The sequence below is a fragment of the Microtus oregoni genome, unplaced genomic scaffold (assembly GCF_018167655.1).
Source record: "Microtus oregoni isolate MIOR12 unplaced genomic scaffold, Mior012 000024F_ref0000369, whole genome shotgun sequence".
Taxonomy (NCBI): Eukaryota; Metazoa; Chordata; class Mammalia; order Rodentia; family Cricetidae; genus Microtus; species Microtus oregoni.
Window position 1 is genome coordinate 35210152 of NW_024543083.1, and position 14836 is coordinate 35224987.

Below are 14836 nucleotides of genomic sequence, written 5' to 3' on the forward strand. Positions count from 1 at the left end.
AGATTACAGCTGAGCCTCATTGCAGAACACAGTCAATGTAATCACCTCATTTCTTGATATTAAAGGTACACATTGCAATAACTGAAATGCTTTCTTATCTATTTCTTCTACTTGATATTTTGCTTTTGGGGACTAGAGCTAAGTATCTCTCAGTGTTTTATCTACAGAATATGATAAAACTTAGTGCCAGGAATGTAGAAATCACTGAAAGAAGTCATACTAGATAAAGGAATGAATGATAAAAAAAAACAAGAGAATGGATGTATCAGCAACACTTTCAAGTTTCTTTTCAGTAACACTTCCCTTCAATCTTCTAGAGTAAAACCCATTAGGCATTCTTGTCTGATTTCCTAACACCTTTGTTGTGTATTTGTTTTCTAGCTCTTATATTGTACACACCACACACAATGGTTAGTGAAATCTGTTTGCTTGTGTAGCTGTACTCCTTCCCTGATGCACTTTGGGCAGGAGAGACCGAGGAACCATCATCTCACTGTTGACTTTTGCCTCCTTTCACACTGACTTGTTAGTCCTTGCTAAGTACTGAACAATATGATAATATTATATTAGGGAAGAATCTTGCAGTACAGTTTTTTTTAAGAAAGATAGTGTTTAGTTGAATATAATCTGTGATTATTGATGAATTTGTTTTTCAGTTACGATAAGAGTGTGGTGCCTGTCAAGTTATTTTTGTAATGTGACTTGTGCAAATTTGAGCACTGTTTCAAGAAAGAACACAAACTGAACATAATCCAAAGAAGGGCCCCAAATAATCATGCCCAATACATCGCAAGTCACATGCTGTGATTTAAGTGCCTGCTCTCAAGTAAATTGTATGGCAGTCTTATGAAATGGGTGCTAATCTCTCCATAACTAGGTGTTAAAGGTAAGAAAATTAGGTTTAGCTATATCCAATGATAGTCTTTGCTGGAGAGGTTGTGGAGAAAGGGGTACACTCATCCATTGCTGGTGGAAATGCAAACTTGTGCAACCACTTTGGAAAGCAGTGTGGTGGTTTCTCAGGAAATTCGGGATCAACCTACCCCTGGACCCAGCAATACCACTCTTGGGAATATACCCAAGAGATGCCCTATCATACAACAAAAGTATTTGCTCAACTATGCTCATAGCAGCATTGTTTGTAATAGCCAGAACCTGGAAACAACCTAGATGCCCTTCAATGGAAGAATGGATGAAGAAAGTATGGAATATATACATATTAGAGTACTACTCAGCAGTAAAAACAATGACTTCTTGAATTTTGCATGCGAATGGATGGAAATAGAAAACACTATCCTGAGTGAGGTAAGCCAGACCCAAAAAGAGGAACATGGGATGTACTCACTCATATTTGGTTTCTAGCCATAAATAAAGGACATTGAGCCTATAATTCGTGATCCTAGAGAAGCTAAATAAGAAGGTGAACCCAAAGAAAAACATATAGGCATCCTTCTGAATATTAACCTTCATCAGGCGATGAAAGCAGTCAGAGACAGAGACCCACATTGGAGCACTGGACAGAAATCTCAAGGTCCAAGTCAGGAGCAGAAGGAGAGAAAGCACGAGCAAGGAACTCAGGACCACGATGGGTGCACCCACACACTGAGACAATGCTGATGTTCTATTGGGAACTAACCAAGGCCAGTTGGCCTGGGTCTGAAAAAGCATGGGATAAAACCGGACTCGCTGAACATAGTGGACAATGAGGACTACTGAGAACTCAAGAACAATGGCAATGGGTTTTTGATCCTACTGCACGTACTGGCTTTGTGGGAGCCTAGGCAGTTTGGATGCTCACCTTATTAGTCCTGGATGGAGGTGGGTGGTCCTTGGACTTCCCACAGGACAGGGAACCCTGATTGCTCTTTGGGCTGACGAGGGAGGGGTACTTGATTAGGGGAGGGGGAGGGAAATGGGAGGCGGTGGCGGGGAGGAGACAGAAATCTTAAATAAATAAATAAATAAATAAATAAAGATTGAAAAAAAATAATGAGAAACAGCTAAGTTCTTGCTTTTTAAAAGTCTCCACATTACATTGTATGACAAATCGTTGAAGGAATAGAGCTTGTTCAACAAGAAAAGATAAAGTTCTGCCCTGTAATTTGACAGAAGGCTTTGTGTGCTTCTGAAAAACTCAGCTGAGGTCTGTGAGGATATATTAAGATAAATAAGAATGGGGTTTTCTTAATACCTAAAGTTGTTAAGTGCAAATAACTGATTAAGAAATGGAATAAATGTATTAGTATTGTAATTGGTTTGAATCTCTCCTATAAATTGCTATATTCCCAGAAGCTTTAGGAAGCAGTGCAGTATAGAAGATATGAACAGGTAGTTTACCTTAGAAGGATACATTTTTCAGACTTACAGATGAAAAACAGGTTATTTGGTACTTTAGAGATGTTAGATTTAATGATTATATCTGCCATGTGTTCCCTGGTTGAAACTTTAGATACTTTTGTAGTTTTCCTTAGTGCTGGAAGAATCTGGGCAAAGATGACATTTTCAGGCTTATAGCTCTTCAAATCTCTGATGTAAAGACTTAAATATCCCCTGTTGGACTTTCTGTTTCACTGTTTGTAATAACTATCTAAAAGGATCCTTTATCAATGTGAAGTAAGCCTCCTATTGTTCTGCAGGGAAATTTTCAAATAGCTATTAACTTTAATGAGGAAATTTAGATTAAGGGGGGAAGTGGGTCATCTAGACTTCGACACAGCTCAGTAGAGCTGAGACAGAACTCCGAATTTACAGGTTGTTCATTTTAAGAGGGAGAGAAAGAAGTGTCTTTGCTCTGTGGAGATTTGCATAATCTTTTGACCTAAAGGAGTTGTTGTCATGTTTTTTTGTGGTAGTCCATTGATGGGATATATCAAGGAATATTCAGAAGGTTCTAGAAGGAAATTGTGTTAGGCTGACATAATTGAAGGACGCCAACCGTGAATAACCATATAAAGATGAAAACACTAACCAGAATCATTATCACGGTGAACTATTTTGTTCTGGGTAATTTTGCTAGTGAATCGTCTGAGTAAGAGTGTGGGCATATGCCTGGATTTCTCACAATGAGGAGTGTTAACTCCCCCATTTCCAGAGGCAGTCTGATCTTCAGCTTCTGGCCTGAGCTCGCTCTCTTTTCTGCCTTCCTCTCACAGAGGCAGCTTCGTTTCTGCCTCTCTCCGCACTTCTCCGCTCCCTCCTCCCTTCTCTCTTGCTCTGTCCTCTTCTCTCTTCTCTCTCTCTCTCTCTCTCTCTCTCTCTCTCTCACTCTCTCTCCTCCTCCTCCCCTTTTCCTTCCCATTCCATAACTTAACTAATAAATATCCAATTCTATTTTGTACAATGTGTCTGTGCCTCCTACCCGTCACCTGCTCACACCACCAGGCTCACTGGGACCAGCCTGCCCGCCATGTGTCTCCCTGCCAGGGACCATCTACCCGCTCAGGGACCAGCAACCATCTCTGCCTGGGACTGGATGCTCCCAGGGCCCACTGCCTGACCCCACATGGCCCGCTACCACCATCTGGGGACCTACAGCATTTCTGCTGCCGACTGCCACCCGGGATCTTGCAGCATTAAAAAAAAAATCATAACATAAGAGTTTGTGCATATGTCTGGATTTCTCACAATGAAGAGTGTTATTGCCCACTACCCATAACCACATAATGAAAGAAATCTAGGCAGGGCCTTATCTTTAATTGCAAACATTCAGACATGTTTTTGAAACAGAAGCCAGATGGAACTTTGCCCAGTAAGCCACAGCCACGTGGCAATACACAGATTAATAGAAATGGTTTCATTTAAAATATAAGAGCTAGCCATAATATGCTTAAGCTATTGACTAAACAGTATTGCAAATAATCTAGTTTCTGAATGGTTATTTCATGTCTGGGCAGCTGGGAACAAACAACTGGCATCCTACTACAAATTAATAAATGGGATCTCCTGAAATTGAAAAAATACTGTAAGTCATAGAACACAGTCAATAAGACAAAATTGGGCAGCCTACAGAATGAGAAAAGATCTTCATCAACACCACATCTAACAGAGGGCTTATCTCCAAAATCTATAAAGAACTCAATAAGCTAGACCTCAAAATACCAAATAATTGAATTAAAAAATAGTGTTCATATCTAAACAGATTTATCAACAGAAGAATCTCAAATACTGATACACACTTAAAGAAATGTTCTACATATTTAGGTATCAGGGAAATGCAAATTAAGACAACTAAGAGATACCATCTTACACCTTTCTGAATGGCTAAGATCAAAAACATTAATGATGTGAATGCAAACCTGTATAGCCACTTTGGAAATCAGTGTGATGGTTTCTCAGGAAATTAGGAATCAATCTACCTCAAAACCAAGCGATACTAATTTTGGGCATAGACCCAAATGGTACTCATTCATACAACAAGAACATTTGCTTAACTAATAGCCAGAACCTTAAGACAAACTAGATGCCCCTCAATCAAAGAATGGATATAGAAAATGTGATAAATTTACACAATGGAGTATCACTCGGTGGTAAAAATAAATAAATAAATAAATAAATAAATAAGATAAAAAATAAATGACATCATGAAATTTGCAGGAAAATGGATGGAACTAGAAAAAAATCGTGAGTGAGGTAACCCAGATGCAGAAAGACAAACATGGTATGTACTCAGTCATAAGCAGATATTAGCTACAATCCACAGTCCCAGAGAGGCTAGGTAACAAGGAGGACCCAAAGAAGGATACATGGATTTCCCTGGGAAGGGGTAAAAGAAATATCCTGGGTAAACTTGGGGCAAGCGGGATGGAGGATGGAATAGGAGGGATCTGGCTGGGCAGGTTGGGGGCAGGATGGAGCATGAGAGCAATGAAAGAGATGTCTTGCTGGGGTGGGGGAATTTTTGGTTAGAGAGAAACTAAGGAAACTCACAGAAATCCATAAGAATGACCCTGGCTAAGACCCCTAGCAACAGTGGAGAGAGTACCTGAACCTGCCTTCTGCTGTAGTCAGATTGGTGACCATCAATCATCAGAGACTGCATCCAGTAACTGATGGGAACAGATGCAGAGATTCACAGGCAAGCACTGGGCCAAGTTCAGGGAGCCCTTCCAAAGAAACGGAGGAGGACTTGTTTGAACCAAGGAGGTTCATACAAAAGAAGAGTTTATGAAGGGGGAACCTAGAAACAACTGACCTGAGCTTAGAGGAGCACACAGACTATGGACCAACAGCTAGAGGCTCACATGGGACTGATCTAGACCCTCCGCATGTGTGTGGCAGTTGTGCAGTTTGTTCTGTCAGTGGAGTTCCTAGCAGTGGAATCAGGACCTGATCCTGGCATTTGAGCTGGATTTGGGGAACCTATTCCCCATACTGGGTTGCCTGACTCAACCTTGTTGCAAGGAGAGGAGATTGGTCCTGCCTCAACTTGATATGCCAGGCTTTGTTGATGCCCATGGGAGCCCTGCACCTTTCTGAATGGAGAAAGAGGAGGAGCAAATGAGGTGCGAGGAGAGTAGATGGGAGGTGAAGAGAGACAAAAAAGGAGAGGACAGAGGGAAAACTATGGTCCATATGTAAAATAAATGAAAAATTTTAACAAAAAAGAATACAATAATGTGTTTCAAAAAGAAAGAAAGAAAGAAAGAAACATAGACAGAAAGAAAGAAAGAAAGAGAAAGAAAGAAAGAAAGAGAAAGAAAGAAAGAAAGAAAGGAAGGCAGGTCAGCTTCAGATGCTCAATATCAGATTATCATTTCAAATATCGTTTAAAAATGTTAAATAGTTAAATATCTTCAAAATAATGAATTATCAATTATATGTTCAATATATTAGTCCAAGCCCACTTTCAAAATCCCATCATCTCTACAATCAAATGCAAACAACTCTTGATTAACTAATTCTTTTAAAGTATATAAACACAATGGGCTCTTTCAATGACATTTGTGCTGTGCACACATACACTGTTTTTACTGAATATAATAGTAATAACTTCAGTGATTCAGTATTTTAAAACAGGGACCGGAAAAGGCTGAGCTTTGCCCCTTTTCCACGTGGCAGATTATGCATTATGCACAGTTGGACAAATCACTAAAGTTCTCAAATGCCTGAAACAGTGCTCTTATCGCGCTGTGGGCCCAGCATTGAGCATGAGACAAGCAGTATTCTGCACAGTAGGCATCTACAAATCATGCGTAGGTTTAATCAGTTAAATATGGAGTTAAACTGCAAGTGCCTGAGACAGAGTTATGAGCTGCATTTAAATTAACTCCAATACCCACAGAAGAGTTTCTTTCTGGACGTTTCCATTCTTTCAATTCAGGCCTCAAAAAAGAGGAATTTTATGATATTTTCTTTCTTTTTTTTATTGAGAAAAGGAGAAAACAAAAAAACAAGTTTCCACCACCTCCCAGCCTCCCATTTCCCTCCCCCTCCCCCCACTCCTTTCCCCCTCCCTCTCCAGTCCAAAGAGCAGTCAGGGTTCCCTGCCTTGTGGTAAGTCCTAGGTCCTCCCCCACTCCGTCCATTTCTAGGAAGGTGAACATTCAAACTGGCTAGGCTCCCACAAAGCCAGCACATTACATAGGAACAAAACCCCGTGTCATTGTCCTTGGCTTCTCATCAGCCCTCATTGTTCGCCATGTTCAGAGAGTCCAGTTTTATCCCATGCTTTTTCAGTCACAGTCCAGCTGGCCTTGGTGAGTTCCCAATAGATCAGCTCCACTGTCTCAGTGGGTGGGTGCACCCTTCGTGGTCCCGACTTCTTTGCTCATGTTCTCCCTCCTTCTGTTCCTCATTGGAACCTTGGGAGCTCAATTCAGTGCTCCAGTGTGGGTCTCTGTCTCTATCTCCATCCATCACCAGGTGAAGGTTCTATGATGATATGCAACATATTCGTCAGTATTGCTATAGGATAGGGTCATTTCAGGTTCCCTATCCTCAGCTGTCCAAGGAACTAACTGGGGACCTCGGCTTGGGCTCCTGGGAGCCACTCTAGGTTCAAGTCTCTTGCCAACCCTAAGGTGGCTCCCTTAACTAAGAATTGTGCTTCCGTGCTCCCCTATCCAACCTTCCTTTATCCCAATCAACCTGTTTCCTTAAGTTCCCCCCATTCTCCCCTTCTCCCTTTTCTCTCCCCATCTCCCCTTACCCCCATCCCACCCCACCCCCAAAATCCCCATTTTCTCCCCGGCAATTTTGTCTACTTCCCATAGCCACGAGGACAACTATCTGTTTTTCCTTTGGTTCACCTTCTTACTTAGCTTCTTTAGGATCACCAATTGTAGACTCTGTGACCCTTATTTATGGCTAGAAACCAATTATGAGTGAGTACATCCCATATTCATCTTTTTGGGTCTGGGTTACCTCACTCAGGATAGTGTTTTCTATTTCCATCCATTTGCATGCAAAATTCGAGAAGTCATTGTTTTTTAAAGTATGGAATATATACATATTAGAGTATTACTCAGCAGTAAAAAACAAGGACTTCTTGAATTTTGCATACAAATGGATGGAAATAGAAAACACTATCCTGAGTGAGGTAAGCCAGACCCAAAAAGAGGAACATGGGATGTACTCACTCATATTTGGTTTCTAGCCATAAATAAAGGACATTGAGCTTATAATTCATGTTCCTAGAGAAGCTAAATAAGGTGAATCCAAAGACAAACACATAGGCATCCTCAGGAATATTAACCTTCATCAGGCGATGAAAGGAGACAGAGACAGAGACCCACATGGGAGCACCGGACAGAAATCTCAAGGTCCAAATCCGGAGCAGAAGGAGACGGAGCACGAGCAAGGAACTCAGGACCACGAGGGGTGCACCCACACACTAAGACAATGGGGATGTTCTATTGGGATCTCACCAAGGCCAGCTGGCCTAGGTCTGAAAAAGCATGGGATAAATCCGGACTAGCTGAACATAGCAGACAATGAGGAATACTGAGAATTCAAGAACAATTGCAGTGGGTTTTTGACCCTACTGCACGTACTGGCTTTGTGGGAGCCTAGGCAGTTTGAATGCACACCTTACGAGACCTGGATAGAGGTGGGCAGTCCTTGGGCTTCCCACAGGTCAGGGAACCCTGATTGCTCTTCGAGCAGATGAGGGAGGGGGACTTGATCGGGGGAGGGGGAGGGAAATGGGAAGCGGTTGCCGGGACGAGGCAGAAATCCTTAATAAATAAATAAATTAAAAAAAAATAAATAAAACAGCATAGTACTCTAATATGTATATATTCCACACTTTCTTCATCCATTCTTCCATTGAAGGGCATCTAGGTTGTTTCCAGGTTCTGGCTATTACAAATAATACTGCTATGAACATAGTTGAACAAATGCTCTTGTCATATGATAGGGCATCTCTTGGGTATATTCCCAGGAGTGGTATTGCTGGGTCCAGTTCCATAAACTATCTTCTCTATAAATTATTATTAATTATCTACAAATCCTAATTTAAATTTCTTTTGGTAAATTTTAAAATGTAATTGTGATTATTTTTCCCTCTCTTTTTAAAGAATTTTTGATCAGGTGCTTATTGTCTTACTAAGCAATAGTGAACCCATCTGCAGAAAACAATGAGCAAAATGGAAGCTACCCCACAAGCTAAAACGGAGCAGGAGTTAAAGGAACCTTAAATAGATTTTATATGCTCTAAATGGAATTTTCCTGGCTGTAAAGGATTATAATACATTCTATATTCCAAGTTCATTAAAATGGAAAATGCTTGAATAAACTCAATAACCAACCTTTAATACCATATGATGGATGCAACAAAACTTAATTTTTTAAAATATTTTATCCCAAGCTTGGAATAGTAAAACATAAGAAAAACACAACAGCACGACTTCTACACCATTATGTAAGTTCAGTATATACAATTCACAGGTAAAGGAAGGAGAAAGAAAATTGATATAGTCCTGGCCCCTACATGTTTTTTTTTTGTAATAATCAGAAACTAAAAAAATGAATAAAATATGTATATTTTGGCATAAATGAAGTTAAGTAAGAATGGACAGAAAACTTAAACCAATGGAGATTTACCACGGGCTATTGGTAGCCATGGTAGATTTACTGAAAAGTAGACATCAGAAAAGAGTTCTGAGTGATGTTTAACATGATTTACACTGGAATGTTGTTAGCACGTTCAAATCCTTGGTCTCTTCCTGGCACGTTTGTGATACAGAAGTCTGAGTGTGAATTGCATGGGTTTTCCTTCTTAAAATGCCTCAGGTATCAGCAGTGCTGATGAGATAAGTGACTGGCTTCCAAGCCCTGCAACTCATCATGCTTCATTATCCAATAACGCAATCAAGAGTCTCATGTGAGCATCAGCATCAAACCTTTTGTTACTAAAAATTAAATTTTGATTTCAGGACCCCATTTAAATTAGGTAAAATTAAACATTGATCACTCTAACGTTTAAAATGTTCATCCGACAGGGTTGGCTCTAGTAATGAAAATTAGTCTAGTGTTCACAGAATATCCATACTTGACAGTGTTCATCTCGTAGAATCATGATCCACTTGTTCTGTTCATTATTCAGTGTCTTAGGTTCATTTCTGTTGCTAGGATAAACAACAACAAAACTGATAATGGTAACTTACAGGAGAAAGAGTTTCTTTAGTTTCTAGGTCATCATGCCAGAATAGTTAAAGTGGCAGAAAGCTAAGTAAAGCTGGTCGAATTACATCCATAGTCAGAAAGCAGAGAAAAATGAAGTAATGCCCCCAAGCTTGCAGTCAGCTCACTTTATCTATTCTTATACAGTTTAGGATTAGGATCCTCTACCTTGGTAATGGTACATCCCATAGTGGGTGGGTCTTCATACGTTAATTAAAACACTCAAGATAATCCCCACTGACATCTGGTTTAGACAGTGCCTCATTGAGACTCTCTTCCAAGGTGTTTATACATTGGGTCAAATTGACAATTAAAAATATCAAACTATGTTACTGGACTAGGATTCATTTCATTAAGAAAAGATAACCAACTTACCAAAGTCAGAGATTTTCAATTCATCCAGAAGGAAAACTCATGCTGAAAATATTCTCTTTGAGTTATTTTTATAAAATTTTATGTCACATGATACTCCCATTTACCTGGTCAAACCAATTATTTTGCTTAACACATATTTCTTGTCATTTCTTAACAATTTAGTAATCAAAGAGGAAAACACTGTGCTTGGATTTTTTTCACTTGATATTTTTTCTAGCAACATGTTAGAAAAATCTACCATGATAATTACTTTTAAGTGTAGGATACTCAGATCCCAACCTTCTAATCATGGTATCTTATATCTTGACCAATTATACAGTGTTAAGTAGACTCACTGGTGAATTTGAAGTTTGAGTAATCAAACTAACTATTAAAATCTAAAATTAAATTTAATCAATATGATCCAGTTCATCTCTGCCATGTACAAGTTATATTCATCTTTATCAATTTTGTCTTTATTATTTTACTGCTTTTTATTAGCATATATCACATTTAATCTGACCCAGGACAGAAGCTTCAGAGCTGAGGAAGACAGTAAAGAAGAACATGTAATTTTTCTGTTTCTTACTTCAACAATTTTGTCATACAATGAAGATATTCACTGTGAACTTAAATATTCTCGAAAGCATAAAAATCTAAACATTTGGACCTTTTAAAGCAAAACTACTAAAAGCTCATGAGATTACAAGTGATAAGTAAAATAAAGTTTTCCTTTATACTAAACGCAGGTAAATAGGCATGTATAGGAAGATAAAATGAATGGAGAGTTAGCATGATCTATCTGTGACATGGTACACATTCCCGAAAAATAAATATTCTTTATTTCTAAGATCTTCATTTTCAGAAAAAAATATAGTCTTAACATAGTATTGTTTAAAATCTTTGAAATAAAATGTCAATTTGATTCTCTTATTCAACTCCGCTTATAATATACTATTATGAGAGATGATGATATAAGTATGTAAATAGACACAGGCAAATATCAAAGTCATTCACTTGAATATGACAGTTAAAGAATTAAAGAAGGACAAAGGAAATGGCTCTTACTGAAACGCTAAGAGGCAGAGCAGTATACTTAGATTAACAATATATTTTTCTTAATAATTTTAAATCTCAGTAGGAAATATTTTGGGGATAATTCACTACTAGTAAAATGTTATTATTTAGAATAAATTTTCTATTTTAATAAAAAATGGCTTTTCCTTTCTTTTATTTATATTTTCATTTATTCAATATAAAAATACTCCAAATTTAAATAAAATTCAATTTCTTCCTCCTCCATTTCAACCTTCCAACCCCTCCTAGCTAATTTCCCTCCAGCTCCTCTCATATCTTCATACACTCAAATTGAGAATCTCTGCACACACATTCATATACACACATACTCACACACACATATACACAAACACACAAACACAGAAGCACAAACTCATACACACACTCTCCCTCACACATACATACACATATACATATACATATACACTCGCACATACACACACATACACATTCTCTCACACACAATCACACACACTCACACACATGTACATACTCTCTCTCCCACACACACACCTACATACAAACATATGCATATACACACACTCATACACACATACACACACTCTCTCACACACAATCATAAACACATAATCACACTCTGTCTCACACCGCACTCATACACTAACACACACACAGACAGCTCATACTTCCAGGTTATAGTTTAGAAATACGATTCTTTAGAAAATTAATTGACTCTGGCAAATAATTTGAAGAACTTTAAAAAGAAATTCCTCCAAAGTGAGTCATTTTTAATTTCAAGTTTCATATTTACACACAATGATACCACAAGAACTATGTAATATAAAACTTAGAAAATACTATCTGTATTTCAAAATGTTAAACCACTGCCAGTCTGAAATAACTAATTATATTATAATCAAGGTTCTATCAATAAATTTATACCTTAGCCATTATAAGATGGAAAAATAAATAAAAATAAATCAATGAATAAATTTAGAAGCAGATAATGAGAACACATTGACAGAGTAAGCAAAGATGTGTGTGTGTCTGTGTGGCTGTGTCTTTGTTTGTGTGTACACCTGTGCCTGTACCTGAACCTAAGATATGCACAAAGCACATTAATCCAAAGAGGAATCCAGGACCTATTGAAAACAAGTAGTAACACATGGAAGAAAAATACCTGAATATACATATAGACAGGGTTAATGGTGAGATAAACATACTTGAAATACCAAAAGGCAAATGAGGGGGAAAAAGGTGGAAACAGTTTATATCAGTTATGAGATGGGATACTTGGTCCCATTATTTTATTCTACGGAGACCACCAAAATCTCTTGCAATTGAGATAACCAAGTCACACTTTCCTGAGAGCCTTTGGTATGGAAAAATGCAACTCTACACACTTCATACACACACACACACACACACACACACACACAATAAATAAATAACTAATAAAATAAATAATTAATAAATAGTTGTGACTGAACCACTTTGGAAAAGAGTTTCTAGCACTCTCAACCCTAGTAGGTGCCAACTCCAGAGAATACACCTGCTTCACATGTGTTCAGACCCAGCTCTAAGCTGTGTGGAGACACTGAGCCCACTCACGCCTCAGACATCATAGTCATTTCCACCTCTGAGCCACGTTCTCACTGTGTGTCTCCACTCCAGACGCCAGCCAGCTGTCAGGGAATTTGATCCACTTGTCCTCGAACTGTTCTTATTTTGCTCCGAGTGCTCTCCCATTCTTTCCTTGCTGGGTGCTTTAAACACATCTCAACCACTAAAAGAGCAACTAATATAGCAGATGGTCATCTGTACCCTTGGAACCAGTGCCAATAACCATTCAGAATCTGGAATAATGGTCCTTTCACACCTTCCTAAGTTCTTCCTCTTAGCACTTCATTTTCAGGGCCCCTACACAGGTACCATCCATCTTATACCACTAATCAAGCCAACAATTCATAGCTAATGATAGACTCTTTAATTTACAAGTTCCATGATGATAGAAAAGCAGATTGGGAAAACCTTAGCAGTTATCTCCTTCATTGTCATTGTTGGCAGCCATATAGCACCAGCCATTGAGGCTCTCTAGTCTTGGCCAACACCAAGTTCAGATAATGGTTCTGTACCGAGATGAAGGGATAACACTCCACCTGATGCAAAACTCAGTACACAGTTACCCCTACAGTGAGCACCTTCATACCCACACTATGAAGCAAGTTTATGTCCACAACAATTACCCAATAATTCTGGACAGAGTCAACCCAACAAGACAACATCAAGACATATTATAGTCAAATTGCCATAAATCAGAGTCTAATAGAAAGACCTCAAACACAAGAAAACTAGACAGGAAATCATGTGTAAAAGAGTGATACCTAAGCCAGCCACAGTCATGACAGCAGAAACTATGCAGCCTGTGAGAGCATTCAACGTTCCAAAGATTGGGTTATGAAAACTGTCCCTTGGAGATGAAGAAATGACAAAATGCTTCTTGAGCAAAATCTGGGGTGTCCATCTGCAAAGGCCTACAGGGGTGCTAGAGAGCATGCTTTATGATGAAACGAAAGAACATTAAAAATGGATAAAAATATAAACTCACTGCGAAAATCAGGCATTCATTCAAACAGACTTCTCTGACACTTTATGTGGGTATGTAAGTCATATGTAAGAATATGAAGGTTAGAAGATAAGTACTGAGAATATTAATAGTCATAAGAATTTGTTAAAGGAATAGACAATGTAGAAAGGTTTAAATTACATAATCAGAAGTAAAATGTGGGTGGCATGAGTTGAAATCCAGAAACGTTTTGTGCAATCAAGATTACCAGCTTCATCCATCTTCTTCCATTAGAAGATGCCTTATGATGTAATCTTTTTGGTCACCACAAAGCAGGAACGTACAGTGAATATACAAAAGATAAAACATAGGGTATCAATTCACTTCACTGGAGAAAATCATGCAACAACAAAGGCATCAAAACCAAAGGAAAGCCATAAAAGAACAAACCCATTAACCTGTGAACAACCTGCCCTGGCACCATAGAGCCTCCAATTATGTTCTCAGATTCAAAATATTCATTTTCTATACTGACTCAGAAAAGTAAGATCTCTACCCTAAACTCTTAAGACTTGTAGAATAAAAATAACCATATATTGGCTCTCCATGTAAAATAATTTTAAAAGTTATTGGGTATTTTTTTGGAATCTTGCATTCTTTGAGAAAAATCACTTAGTATATTGGATTTCCAAATAAGAATTCTGGTCTGTATCTTTATGAAGAATCCAAAATAATTTAAGCTTTTCATTCTGTGAGTCTTAAACTAAGTTTTTATTAAAGAATCTAGTACATGCACTTGAACAATAACATCTTAAAGAATGAAAAGCATGTTTCTGACTGGTTCCAGAGAACATCTGATGATGAGAGATGCAGGAGCACTCAGTTAAACATGCTTAAAATCCTACAAAATCTTCAGGGCCGAAACCTTAAAACAAAGCATACTTTGTTTACCTCCTAAACTGCATAAGGACCTGTTATAGATCGGTGTAGGCATTGTGCTTGTTGCTTCAGTCCCTGTGAGTTCATATGAGCTCTGTTCACATTGATATGTGGGGGGGGGGGGGCTTATTTTCTTAATGCCTTCCATCCTCTCTTTCTGCTTCCTCTTCCATGTTGAGCACTGAACACTGACAGGCAGGTTTGATGGAGATATCCCTTTTAGGGCTGAGTGTTCTTAATTTTAAAGTGTTACTGTCAGTCTCTGTATTTGTTCCCATCTGCTGTAGTTGGAAGCTTCTCTGATGATAGCTGAGCAAG